This window comes from Giraffa tippelskirchi, chromosome 9 (genome assembly GCF_054371585.1).
Source record: "Giraffa tippelskirchi isolate mGirTip1 chromosome 9, T2T-mGirTip1v1.2.pri, whole genome shotgun sequence".
Classification (NCBI taxonomy): Eukaryota; Metazoa; Chordata; class Mammalia; order Artiodactyla; family Giraffidae; genus Giraffa; species Giraffa tippelskirchi.
In genome coordinates, this window is record NC_137283.1 from 63,638,522 (window position 1) to 63,651,136 (window position 12,615).

A 12,615-nucleotide genomic window follows, 5' to 3' on the forward strand; every position below is an offset into this window, starting at 1 on the left:
ATGTCGTCCTGCCTGCAGTCCACCAAGCAGAAGGTCTGAGGCCAGCCTTTGCTCCAGGTCCAGCACCAGCTTTGGGGGACTCCTCCTGTGTAGCTCAGGACTCCTTCCCCACACACTCACATGCACCAGCACCTCCTCACCTCTGTGCTCACCGTGCTGGGCTCCTGGTCCTCCTGCTGCCTCAGAGGCAGAGGTTCTCAGTGCTCTGGGTCGGACCCGGGTGTGCTGAGCTCCGTGGCAGCCTGAGACTGGGCCGCCGGGTGTGTCTTGGGTGGTGAAGGGGCAGCAGGCCTTCCCTGCTTCCTCTTCAGTCCCAGTTGGGCTGAACCCTCTGTGGGCTCGCTCACCTGGAGGCGGCACTAGGCCTCAAGGGCGGGGGGTGGTGCTCCGACCCCTCCCTCGGGGAGGTGGATGGGGTGTCCCTCTCATCGGCCATATCCAGTGGGAAGCTCTGCAATGACAGTGACCATCAGCCAGCCCTGCTTGGAGTTTTCTGAGCTGGGCCTGGTCAGTATGGCTGTTGCTTCTGCCTACTCAAACTTTTGCTCCCAGAACCAACAGAGACGTGTGTCTGCTCAGACACCTACCCGGGAGAATGGAGACCCACCTGAGGGTGTGAGGTCAGCCTGGGCGGCTGGTGTTGCCTGCCCTGTCCTCATCCCACCCAGCCTGCTTTCCCCTGGGATGTGGATACAACCGGCCCACAGACTTCTGACCCCACATCCGCCTCGGTTTGCTTGAGGCAGACACACCCCAAGAAACCCCCATCCACACACACAGGCAAAGGACCGAGTGTTTCCGGGTGGCATGGGAGAGGTGGCCTGGCCCGGCCTGGGGCTCCCTGTGTTACCTTTCTGTTTCTCTGGGCAAAGGGCCAGAGGCCTCTCGGCGGGGGCCCTGAGCCAGCGTCCACAGGGTTCCCACACACTCTGCCTGTGAGCTCTCCTGAGGCCCCGGCCTCTGGGCAGGGGCAAACAGCAGAACATCTTGGCAGCAAGTGATCTGGCTGGGGCTCCTCTCCACTCTGGAGGCCTGGATACCTGTGTTCCGGGTTCTGTTGTTTTATGTTGCCAGGAAGTGACATCATTTCCTGGGGTTTGTGCTGAGGTCCCTTCCCCAAAGCTCCCCAAGAAATCTCTTGGTTTCTGACTGCTGAACCCCCCCGAGGCCATGTGCAGGCACAGAGACGCCCACACAGCCCACCCTACATCCTTGGGGAGCCCTGGATGCAGCCAGGGCCTGAGCTCGGAGGACCCCGCTGCTCTCAGACCAGACCCCTTTTTCTCATAAGTCATGTGGCCCTGGACAAGCATATGCCCCTCAGGGTTTCCCCAGTCTCTCCATCTGCAGAGTGTGGATCACTCTCCCATCTGCCTCCTAGGTCTGTCGGCCTATGATCACCTCCGTGCCTTTCAACCTTGGGCTGATATGTCTCGGAGCTTGTGCACTGAGACTTCCAAAAGAAGAATTCGATATAGGGCTGACATACCACCGAATGGGGCAGAACATGGCCTGGATGGGTTCTGGACCTAGGAAAAGGCAGTCGTCTCGCCTTCCTGATATTTCAAGATCCCACCCCACCCCCACACTGTGGGAGATCTTGAGGTAAGATTCAGACCTCTCCCCTCCAATATAGAACAACCTTCGTCACCCTCCCGTTCCACTGAGATTCTGGCTCAAGTGTCCCACCTCAGTCTCTAGGGGAGATCAAGGCTTCCCCTATGGTGCCTCCCAGGCTTCTCTCTTTTACTCTCATCCCCTTGGGTCATTTCCCCCCTTGCAGGGTGAATGGGCCTCTCATTGTTTCAAACCTTGAGATTGATTCATGCAAATTCTGTGAAATCTTATCATTTATTTCCTCTCTCCTTTTTCAGTCTCTCTCTCTAGATGTGTCTGTTTCTTATCCTTTCTAAATTCAGTCTATGAATTTTTCCCTCTCTCTCTGTCTCTCTTGTGTATGCATGCCTATGAATATATGTATGCATGTCTATTGTTAGCCTAGGTTTAAGTTTTAGGTTTTAGTTTTCAGTGAGATAAAGGATTGGGATTGGAGTCGCTGTGAGGGGAAGGGATAGGGGTGATGCTCTTGTTTCTGGTTCACTGAGTGATGTGAGTTCTTAGTCTCTTTTTCATATGAACCCCTCCTCATAGACACCACTTGCAAATAGTCTCTCATATTCAGTTTGCTACCTTTTAATTTGTGAATGCTTAGCTTTTTTTTGTTGCAAAGCTGTTCAATTGCATAGAAGCCCCTGGTGTTCTTTGGTTTTCTGTTTCCCTTACTTGAAGAGACCCATTTTTGCTTCCCACACCAAATGTTAAGGAGCCTAAGGCACATGCTTATTGCAAGGAGTTTCAAACCTCCCTTGTGGCTCATCCGGTAAAGAGTCCACCTGCAAGGCGGGAGACCTGGGTTCGATTCCCGGGTTGGGAAATCCCCTGGAGAAGGGAAAAGCTACCCGCTCCAGTATTCTGGCCTGGAGAATCCAATGGCCTGTATAGTCCATAGGGTTGCAAAAAGTCAGACAAAACTGAGCGACTTTCACTTTCACTCAGAACTTCTAGCTTTGGGTTGACGTGTTTCACTGATTTTGTGGTGCTATGAGAACAAAAGGCAATGTGATTCTTCAGATGCAGCCATCCAGTTTTGCCATGGCCCTTTCTTGAAGAGGCTTTTGTGTTCCCTTTTGCATATACTCCCCTCCTTTGTAGTGGGTGAATTGACCATAGAAGCTTGGGTTTATTTCTTGGACTCTCAACTCTGTTGTATGGATCTGGATGCGTGTGTATGTTTGTGTGCCCAACACCACACTGTCCAGATGATCCTAGTGTAGCAGTCTAGTTGGCTATCAGGCATCCTGGTAGACCCATATCAGGCCTTCTTTCCTTAGACTGTACAGACAATATAGGCTCCTTTGTGTTTTCATACCCATTTTGGAGTTCCTTGGTTTAGTGCCCTGTGAACATTGCATGGCAACTTGAGAGGAAGAGCACGGACCCTCTGGATTGCCTTCGGGGATGTGACACCATTTTACCAATAGGAATCCTTCCAGCCCATGAGCTCAGCTTATTTTCCATCGGATCATGTGGATATCATCTTCTTTCATCCATCTCTTGCAGTTTTCTGAGACCGGGTCCTTCCCTCCTGGGTTAGATGGACTCCTGGGTATTTCCTCCTAGTGTAAGTCATTGTCAATGGGGTTGATACTTTCCTTCTCATTCTAAGAGTTTGTGGTGAGCATTGGAAATGCAAACGATTTTCCCCCCTTCCTCTCTGTCCATCTCTCTGAGCCACCAGGTAGAACAGGCGTAGTCAGGGTCACACGGGGCTCAGGGAGTGCAGCTAGACTGTGTTTCTCAGGCCCTCAGTGCTGGGCATCATTCGGTATACTCTCCATGAACCTTCCTTGGTCTGGTGTCCCTTCAGACCTCTCCCTAGTTTTAATAACCTTGCTTGCGTTCTTTGTCTCTTTGGAGACACATCCTTTATCAGCTGTGTGTTTGCAAGCATTTGTCTGCCAGTGTGTGACGTATCCTTTGCTTTTTTTCGTAAGGTCTTTACCAGAGTGGAGACCTTTGATTTTGCACAGTCCACAGTATTGCCTTTTTGTGCATTGCCTTTCTGTATTGTTTCTGAAGACTCCAAGCTCATGTCTAGCCTCTGCTCGATTTTCTGCTGGATTTGTGAGATGTTTGGCATGGAAAATATGTCTCAGAAAAATTTGAAACGAATTTGGTGTAAGGTGTCAAGTTTCCATCCTCATTCATGTCATCCCCTCTGGTTTTCAATTCATCGCTCCTGAACTCCTTTGGAGACCTTGTGGGAAGTTTGGTTGCCTTTCAGTTTGAATTTCTGCTCTTGAATAGATTCACCCAGTTCTGCCAGCAGGGACACGGTAAAGGGTGAGTGAGGGGCAGCCTGCCCTCCCAGCACTGACCACACTGTGTGGTGAGTGTTGCTCTCCCCTCTGGGAGCCCCAGGCCACAGGCATCCCAGTGAGTAGCCAGCTCTGTTCGCAGCTGAAAGGAGTTAGTCTCTCAGGAGCCTCTGTGAGGTTGCCTTTGGGTCTCCCAGGGTGGGAGTTTACAGTGACAGGACCCATTGCACTGCAAGTGAAGTGAGAACCCATATGACATCCGCCACTGCTCCTAAAGAGATGCACCTGAGGCCCCTTGAAGGTCCTGCACAGAGAGCTCTTTAGTGGACATGCTGGAAACTCTGTTTCCTCGTGGGCTGCCCAGGGCAGGCTCTCACCAGTCCAGACACAGACCACGGTGATGACCGGCTCTGCTCTCTCCAAAGGGTTTTCATTGGTGTGTACCCTCATCTGAGCAGTCAGGCCATGTGTACTGCCTCTCCTTGCAACTTCTAGGCCAGGGCTCCTAGGCTAGAACTCTCAGGTCTAACTTGCAGAACTAGGCTACACGGGCCAAGTGCATTGCCTGTCCTCGCAACTTCACAGCTCTCTTCTCTTCTTTACTGCACATTGATTTTCAAGAGTGTGTTTGGGCCACAAGGATGTTGGGTCTTTCTCTAGCCTTATCTCATGAAGTTGAGACAACCTCATTGTTTCTGGTTGTTCCTGTGCTCTGTTTTTCCCATTCTCTTTCCTGGCTTCTTTTGGTGCCTTTGTTTGTGCCTGAGGAAGAGCTCAGCATTTCTCTTCTGCCTGAGACATCACACAACAGTAATGCCCACCTGGAGATTAGTTGCCAAAAGGGCCTCGTTTTGCAGATGACATCTTGAAATCACCTGCACTGCCGTTTCTGATACACAAAGGCTGCCCTAAAGGAAATAAAAAACAAGTCCCAAGTCTAGTCTTAAAATATGTGGGCTGTCTAATGAAACCACCTTTTCTATGATTTCATTGATAGGCATTAACTGGAGACATCCAGAATATGGGAAGACACTGAGATATGAGAGAATTAAAGGTTGTCAGGGGCAAGGGAGGAACAGGGAGTGCTTGAGGTGAATACAGGATTTGCAGGGGGTGAGGGAGGGTTGGTTGTGGAGAATGAAAGAGTCCCAAACTAGAAAGTGGTGATGGTTGCAGAGGATTGTGAAGGTCCTTAATGCTCCAGAAGTGTACCACCTAACATCAATTTTATTGATTAAAAATGTAAGGAAAAAATACACCAATCTGTGACAAACAAAATAGAAATCAAGAAAATAAAATACAGAAAACCTGAATGAAAAGAAGCTCAGGGGAAGCGAATTCAATCTCCACTGGGTAGAAAGTGAGTTGATGGCATCCACGGGTGGCAGAGAGGGATGGAGGATGCAAAGCCAAACCCTCCCCTGGACACGGTGTTTCCAGAAATGGAAATTTGGAAAGGGCTCTGGGTCTCTGTCCAGAGCAGGGGTCCATTCTCCTTGCAGAGGTGGGTCAATCATCGTGGGCATCTGGGTCTTGGGCAGAAGCCAGGGCAGGCTCTCCCTTCAGAGGTGTTCTCTTATCCCCTGACTCAGGTTCTCCTGCCAAAATCCGAGCACGGGCAGGCAGAAGCGAACATGGAGGTGGAGGTGGAGGTTCTCCCCCGGGGATTGGAGCATTGGTGCCTGGGCCTGAGGGTCCTGCTTGCACAGAGATCTGATCCTCCCAGTGTGCTGGCCAATACCCAGTTGGCCTGGTGTCTATGGGAAGGCATGTCTCAGGTCTCGATCTCCTCTCAGTGGATCCCTGAGTCCTGGACATGTGGCAACCACCTCTGTAGAGACAGGGCTGGGAAGTGGAGCCTGGTTGAACCTGGGGGCTGGTGCTGGAGCTGTGAGAGAAGAAAAGGTTACCCACAGGCCTGCCTTTGCCCTTTGCCTCTCTGGAGACAATTCTACCCTGAGCTTTTGAGACAATTCTCAGTTTAGGAAGTCACAATAGGATGTCGTCCTGCCTGCAGTCCACCAAGCAGAAGGTCTGAGGCCAGCCTTTGCTCCAGGTCCAGCACCAGCTTTGGGGGACTCCTCCTGTGTAGCTCAGGACTCCTTCCCCACACACTCACATGCACCAGCACCTCCTCACCTCTGTGCTCACCGTGCTGGGCTCCTGGTCCTCCTGCTGCCTCAGAGGCAGAGGTTCTCAGTGCTCTGGGTCGGACCCGGGTGTGCTGAGCTCCGTGGCAGCCTGAGACTGGGCCGCCGGGTGTGTCTTGGGTGGTGAAGGGGCAGCAGGCCTTCCCTGCTTCCTCTTCAGTCCCAGTTGGGCTGAACCCTCTGTGGGCTCGCTCACCTGGAGGCGGCACTAGGCCTCAAGGGCGGGGGGTGGTGCTCCGACCCCTCCCTCGGGGAGGTGGATGGGGTGTCCCTCTCATCGGCCATATCCAGTGGGAAGCTCTGCAATGACAGTGACCATCAGCCAGCCCTGCTTGGAGTTTTCTGAGCTGGGCCTGGTCAGTATGGCTGTTGCTTCTGCCTACTCAAACTTTTGCTCCCAGAACCAACAGAGACGTGTGTCTGCTCAGACACCTACCCGGGAGAATGGAGACCCACCTGAGGGTGTGAGGTCAGCCTGGGCGGCTGGTGTTGCCTGCCCTGTCCTCATCCCACCCAGCCTGCTTTCCCCTGGGATGTGGATACAACCGGCCCACAGACTTCTGACCCCACATCCGCCTCGGTTTGCTTGAGGCAGACACACCCCAAGAAACCCCCATCCACACACACAGGCAAAGGACCGAGTGTTTCCGGGTGGCATGGGAGAGGTGGCCTGGCCCGGCCTGGGGCTCCCTGTGTTACCTTTCTGTTTCTCTGGGCAAAGGGCCAGAGGCCTCTCGGCGGGGGCCCTGAGCCAGCGTCCACAGGGTTCCCACACACTCTGCCTGTGAGCTCTCCTGAGGCCCCGGCCTCTGGGCAGGGGCAAACAGCAGAACATCTTGGCAGCAAGTGATCTGGCTGGGGCTCCTCTCCACTCTGGAGGCCTGGATACCTGTGTTCCGGGTTCTGTTGTTTTATGTTGCCAGGAAGTGACATCATTTCCTGGGGTTTGTGCTGAGGTCCCTTCCCCAAAGCTCCCCAAGAAATCTCTTGGTTTCTGACTGCTGAACCCCCCCGAGGCCATGTGCAGGCACAGAGACGCCCACACAGCCCACCCTACATCCTTGGGGAGCCCTGGATGCAGCCAGGGCCTGAGCTCGGAGGACCCCGCTGCTCTCAGACCAGACCCCTTTTTCTCATAAGTCATGTGGCCCTGGACAAGCATATGCCCCTCAGGGTTTCCCCAGTCTCTCCATCTGCAGAGTGTGGATCACTCTCCCATCTGCCTCCTAGGTCTGTCGGCCTATGATCACCTCCGTGCCTTTCAACCTTGGGCTGATATGTCTCGGAGCTTGTGCACTGAGACTTCCAAAAGAAGAATTCGATATAGGGCTGACATACCACCGAATGGGGCAGAACATGGCCTGGATGGGTTCTGGACCTAGGAAAAGGCAGTCGTCTCGCCTTCCTGATATTTCAAGATCCCACCCCACCCCCACACTGTGGGAGATCTTGAGGTAAGATTCAGACCTCTCCCCTCCAATATAGAACAACCTTCGTCACCCTCCCGTTCCACTGAGATTCTGGCTCAAGTGTCCCACCTCAGTCTCTAGGGGAGATCAAGGCTTCCCCTATGGTGCCTCCCAGGCTTCTCTCTTTTACTCTCATCCCCTTGGGTCATTTCCCCCCTTGCAGGGTGAATGGGCCTCTCATTGTTTCAAACCTTGAGATTGATTCATGCAAATTCTGTGAAATCTTATCATTTATTTCCTCTCTCCTTTTTCAGTCTCTCTCTCTAGATGTGTCTGTTTCTTATCCTTTCTAAATTCAGTCTATGAATTTTTCCCTCTCTCTCTGTCTCTCTTGTGTATGCATGCCTATGAATATATGTATGCATGTCTATTGTTAGCCTAGGTTTAAGTTTTAGGTTTTAGTTTTCAGTGAGATAAAGGATTGGGATTGGAGTCGCTGTGAGGGGAAGGGATAGGGGTGATGCTCTTGTTTCTGGTTCACTGAGTGATGTGAGTTCTTAGTCTCTTTTTCATATGAACCCCTCCTCATAGACACCACTTGCAAATAGTCTCTCATATTCAGTTTGCTACCTTTTAATTTGTGAATGCTTAGCTTTTTTTTGTTGCAAAGCTGTTCAATTGCATAGAAGCCCCTGGTGTTCTTTGGTTTTCTGTTTCCCTTACTTGAAGAGACCCATTTTTGCTTCCCACACCAAATGTTAAGGAGCCTAAGGCACATGCTTATTGCAAGGAGTTTCAAACCTCCCTTGTGGCTCATCCGGTAAAGAGTCCACCTGCAAGGCGGGAGACCTGGGTTCGATTCCCGGGTTGGGAAATCCCCTGGAGAAGGGAAAAGCTACCCGCTCCAGTATTCTGGCCTGGAGAATCCAATGGCCTGTATAGTCCATAGGGTTGCAAAAAGTCAGACAAAACTGAGCGACTTTCACTTTCACTCAGAACTTCTAGCTTTGGGTTGACGTGTTTCACTGATTTTGTGGTGCTATGAGAACAAAAGGCAATGTGATTCTTCAGATGCAGCCATCCAGTTTTGCCATGGCCCTTTCTTGAAGAGGCTTTTGTGTTCCCTTTTGCATATACTCCCCTCCTTTGTAGTGGGTGAATTGACCATAGAAGCTTGGGTTTATTTCTTGGACTCTCAACTCTGTTGTATGGATCTGGATGCGTGTGTATGTTTGTGTGCCCAACACCACACTGTCCAGATGATCCTAGTGTAGCAGTCTAGTTGGCTATCAGGCATCCTGGTAGACCCATATCAGGCCTTCTTTCCTTAGACTGTACAGACAATATAGGCTCCTTTGTGTTTTCATACCCATTTTGGAGTTCCTTGGTTTAGTGCCCTGTGAACATTGCATGGCAACTTGAGAGGAAGAGCACGGACCCTCTGGATTGCCTTCGGGGATGTGACACCATTTTACCAATAGGAATCCTTCCAGCCCATGAGCTCAGCTTATTTTCCATCGGATCATGTGGATATCATCTTCTTTCATCCATCTCTTGCAGTTTTCTGAGACCGGGTCCTTCCCTCCTGGGTTAGATGGACTCCTGGGTATTTCCTCCTAGTGTAAGTCATTGTCAATGGGGTTGATACTTTCCTTCTCATTCTAAGAGTTTGTGGTGAGCATTGGAAATGCAAACGATTTTCCCCCCTTCCTCTCTGTCCATCTCTCTGAGCCACCAGGTAGAACAGGCGTAGTCAGGGTCACACGGGGCTCAGGGAGTGCAGCTAGACTGTGTTTCTCAGGCCCTCAGTGCTGGGCATCATTCGGTATACTCTCCATGAACCTTCCTTGGTCTGGTGTCCCTTCAGACCTCTCCCTAGTTTTAATAACCTTGCTTGCGTTCTTTGTCTCTTTGGAGACACATCCTTTATCAGCTGTGTGTTTGCAAGTATTTGTCTGCCAGTGTGTGACGTATCCTTTGCTTTTTTTCGTAAGGTCTTTACCAGAGTGGAGACCTTTGATTTTGCACAGTCCACAGTATTGCCTTTTTGTGCATTGCCTTTCTGTATTGTTTCTGAAGACTCCAAGCTCATGTCTAGCCTCTGCTCGATTTTCTGCTGGATTTGTGAGATGTTTGGCATGGAAAATATGTCTCAGAAAAATTTGAAACGAATTTGGTGTAAGGTGTCAAGTTTCCATCCTCATTCATGTCATCCCCTCTGGTTTTCAATTCATCGCTCCTGAACTCCTTTGGAGACCTTGTGGGAAGTTTGGTTGCCTTTCAGTTTGAATTTCTGCTCTTGAATAGATTCACCCAGTTCTGCCAGCAGGGACACGGTAAAGGGTGAGTGAGGGGCAGCCTGCCCTCCCAGCACTGACCACACTGTGTGGTGAGTGTTGCTCTCCCCTCTGGGAGCCCCAGGCCACAGGCATCCCAGTGAGTAGCCAGCTCTGTTCGCAGCTGAAAGGAGTTAGTCTCTCAGGAGCCTCTGTGAGGTTGCCTTTGGGTCTCCCAGGGTGGGAGTTTACAGTGACAGGACCCATTGCACTGCAAGTGAAGTGAGAACCCATATGACATCCGCCACTGCTCCTAAAGAGATGCACCTGAGGCCCCTTGAAGGTCCTGCACAGAGAGCTCTTTAGTGGACATGCTGGAAACTCTGTTTCCTCGTGGGCTGCCCAGGGCAGGCTCTCACCAGTCCAGACACAGACCACGGTGATGACCGGCTCTGCTCTCTCCAAAGGGTTTTCATTGGTGTGTACCCTCATCTGAGCAGTCAGGCCATGTGTACTGCCTCTCCTTGCAACTTCTAGGCCAGGGCTCCTAGGCTAGAACTCTCAGGTCTAACTTGCAGAACTAGGCTACACGGGCCAAGTGCATTGCCTGTCCTCGCAACTTCACAGCTCTCTTCTCTTCTTTACTGCACATTGATTTTCAAGAGTGTGTTTGGGCCACAAGGATGTTGGGTCTTTCTCTAGCCTTATCTCATGAAGTTGAGACAACCTCATTGTTTCTGGTTGTTCCTGTGCTCTGTTTTTCCCATTCTCTTTCCTGGCTTCTTTTGGTGCCTTTGTTTGTGCCTGAGGAAGAGCTCAGCATTTCTCTTCTGCCTGAGACATCACACAACAGTAATGCCCACCTGGAGATTAGTTGCCAAAAGGGCCTCGTTTTGCAGATGACATCTTGAAATCACCTGCACTGCCGTTTCTGATACACAAAGGCTGCCCTAAAGGAAATAAAAAACAAGTCCCAAGTCTAGTCTTAAAATATGTGGGCTGTCTAATGAAACCACCTTTTCTATGATTTCATTGATAGGCATTAACTGGAGACATCCAGAATATGGGAAGACACTGAGATATGAGAGAATTAAAGGTTGTCAGGGGCAAGGGAGGAACAGGGAGTGCTTGAGGTGAATACAGGATTTGCAGGGGGTGAGGGAGGGTTGGTTGTGGAGAATGAAAGAGTCCCAAACTAGAAAGTGGTGATGGTTGCAGAGGATTGTGAAGGTCCTTAATGCTCCAGAAGTGTACCACCTAACATCAATTTTATTGATTAAAAATGTAAGGAAAAAATACACCAATCTGTGACAAACAAAATAGAAATCAAGAAAATAAAATACAGAAAACCTGAATGAAAAGAAGCTCAGGGGAAGCGAATTCAATCTCCACTGGGTAGAAAGTGAGTTGATGGCATCCACGGGTGGCAGAGAGGGATGGAGGATGCAAAGCCAAACCCTCCCCTGGACACGGTGTTTCCAGAAATGGAAATTTGGAAAGGGCTCTGGGTCTCTGTCCAGAGCAGGGGTCCATTCTCCTTGCAGAGGTGGGTCAATCATCGTGGGCATCTGGGTCTTGGGCAGAAGCCAGGGCAGGCTCTCCCTTCAGAGGTGTTCTCTTATCCCCTGACTCAGGTTCTCCTGCCAAAATCCGAGCACGGGCAGGCAGAAGCGAACATGGAGGTGGAGGTGGAGGTTCTCCCCCGGGGATTGGAGCATTGGTGCCTGGGCCTGAGGGTCCTGCTTGCACAGAGATCTGATCCTCCCAGTGTGCTGGCCAATACCCAGTTGGCCTGGTGTCTATGGGAAGGCATGTCTCAGGTCTCGATCTCCTCTCAGTGGATCCCTGAGTCCTGGACATGTAGCAACCACCTCTGTAGAGACAGGGCTGGGAAGTGGAGCCTGGTTGAACCTGGGGGCTGGTGCTGGAGCTGTGAGAGAAGAAAAGGTTACCCACAGGCCTGCCTTTGCCCTTTGCCTCTCTGGAGACAATTCTACCCTGAGCTTTTGAGACAATTCTCAGTTTAGGAAGTCACAATAGGATGTCGTCCTGCCTGCAGTCCACCAAGCAGAAGGTCTGAGGCCAGCCTTTGCTCCAGGTCCAGCACCAGCTTTGGGGGACTCCTCCTGTGTAGCTCAGGACTCCTTCCCCACACACTCACATGCACCAGCACCTCCTCACCTCTGTGCTCACCGTGCTGGGCTCCTGGTCCTCCTGCTGCCTCAGAGGCAGAGGTTCTCAGTGCTCTGGGTCGGACCCGGGTGTGCTGAGCTCCGTGGCAGCCTGAGACTGGGCCGCCGGGTGTGTCTTGGGTGGTGAAGGGGCAGCAGGCCTTCCCTGCTTCCTCTTCAGTCCCAGTTGGGCTGAACCCTCTGTGGGCTCGCTCACCTGGAGGCGGCACTAGGCCTCAAGGGCGGGGGGTGGTGCTCCGACCCCTCCCTCGGGGAGGTGGATGGGGTGTCCCTCTCATCGGCCATATCCAGTGGGAAGCTCTGCAATGACAGTGACCATCAGCCAGCCCTGCTTGGAGTTTTCTGAGCTGGGCCTGGTCAGTATGGCTGTTGCTTCTGCCTACTCAAACTTTTGCTCCCAGAACCAACAGAGACGTGTGTCTGCTCAGACACCTACCCGGGAGAATGGAGACCCACCTGAGGGTGTGAGGTCAGCCTGGGCGGCTGGTGTTGCCTGCCCTGTCCTCATCCCACCCAGCCTGCTTTCCCCTGGGATGTGGATACAACCGGCCCACAGACTTCTGACCCCACATCCGCCTCGGTTTGCTTGAGGCAGACACACCCCAAGAAACCCCCATCCACACACACAGGCAAAGGACCGAGTGTTTCCGGGTGGCATGGGAGAGGTGGCCTGGCCCGGCCTGGGGCTCCCTGTGTTACCTTTCTGTTTC